Source organism: Hipposideros armiger, unplaced genomic scaffold, assembly GCF_001890085.2.
Source record: "Hipposideros armiger isolate ML-2016 unplaced genomic scaffold, ASM189008v1 scaffold_405, whole genome shotgun sequence".
Taxonomy (NCBI): Eukaryota; Metazoa; Chordata; class Mammalia; order Chiroptera; family Hipposideridae; genus Hipposideros; species Hipposideros armiger.
In genome coordinates, this window is record NW_017731755.1 from 158,961 (window position 1) to 160,695 (window position 1,735).

The window sequence follows — 1,735 nt, forward strand, 5'->3', positions numbered from 1 at the left end:
CTATACAATTTTGCATCCTAATAAGGGCAAACAGAAGAAATTGGTATGAGTTTATATATTTTTATAATTTTATAATCAGAACATATTGGAAGAAATATTTTCAATAATGTTAATGGGTCTTAGGCTTCTGAACTTATTAAAAGGCTATTGAAATAATAATGTAGCTAAAGACAAAATGTTGGTGAAACTTATTATACATTTTACCAGAAAAAAAGAAAACAAAACAAAATAAACATGTCTTGGTCCACCATAGTTGCATGCATATAATTTAGAACTCATCTTTACCAAGAGAAATCCACTAGTAATAGAGGTATATTAGTGAGGATGAAATTGAGAAGATTCTTGGACAAGCAGTGAAGTTACTATGACACCATAGGGCCAAGGCTCCAAAACAACTGGAAGGAAAATCTTTGAAGGATTACTGTTATTAAGAATAAGAAAAATGTCTCTCTTCAATGCTCAAACCCAAGGAATTAAGTTGTAGCCCATATCATAAGTGAATGTAACTGTGGAGTGTGGTACACCCACTTCTGCAAAGAGATTTCCATCTTTACAGTAAGGGGAAAAGTTTGGCTATTTCAAGCACAGACATCACATAGTGTCTGCCATGACTTGGAGTTATGAATTTTATTTATTCATGACTCAAGTGCTGAAGTTTATCCATCATTACTCTTTGAGCATCCTAGGTCCTTGGAATATAGAGGTAAAAAAAGCTGCCATGGTCTCTGCCTTCCTAGAGGAGACATGAAACAAGCACAAGTATCTGAACATCTGTATAACTGTACAGAAATGATAAGGGCAATGAAGGTGTTACTTGGCCTGTGGAAATGCCAATGAGTCCTGTCTTGCATAAGCAATCTGAAAATAAATGGGAGAAAAAAATGAAGACAACCAACGATGAGGCTGTGATTTGCACCCAACTCACAGTCCAGAATTCTTGCCTGAAGCAGTTAAATACATAAAGGTCCCTTAGGGGAAAAACCTTGAATGTATGAAGGTGAAAGTATTATAAAAATATTTAGATGCTGTCATTAAAAGCAATTATACCATTTGAAAGGAGTAATTCATTCCCACACTGTGACAGTGTTGGGATGCCCTAATCAGATTACTTGAGGGACAATCATTTTTTATAACAATGACCATGCACACTGAGGGTGAGGAGGCAGAGTCACTCTTACCTCTAGCCTTGGTAAAGCTAAACATAGACAGATATTTTATAATGGACTGTTAGTTCCTGAGGGAGACTGTGGAGATTATCTCTATCATTAGGATAAGGAAAACTCCATCCAACCCCCAGATGATTTATTAAGTACCTGCTCTCTGAAGCAATTTCATCTTGAGCTTATGATCTACCATCACCAGTAATGATTTGCTATTGAGGACATATAGACAACCAACTCTTGACTGTAACATGGGGGCATCTCCAAAGAAGATTTATTTGTTCCCTGCTGTGCAGGCTTTGAGTAAGGAATTGTCAATGAGGTGCTACTGAGTGTGACACCAGCTAGGTGTCCTAAGGTTAAATTCTGTCATGTGAAGGACTGTAATGCAAAGTTCTTTCTGTAATTTCCTTCCATTTTCTTTATGAATGGAGGTGAGAATCAGGCTGTGTGGTTTTCACAGGCAATACCGATCTGAAACAATGTTTCCTCCCTCAACTGTTTTACTGCCAATTCCAACATGGTCCTAGCAAGGCTGCCAGAAAGCATGCACTTTTTGGGCCGGCCGAGTGGCG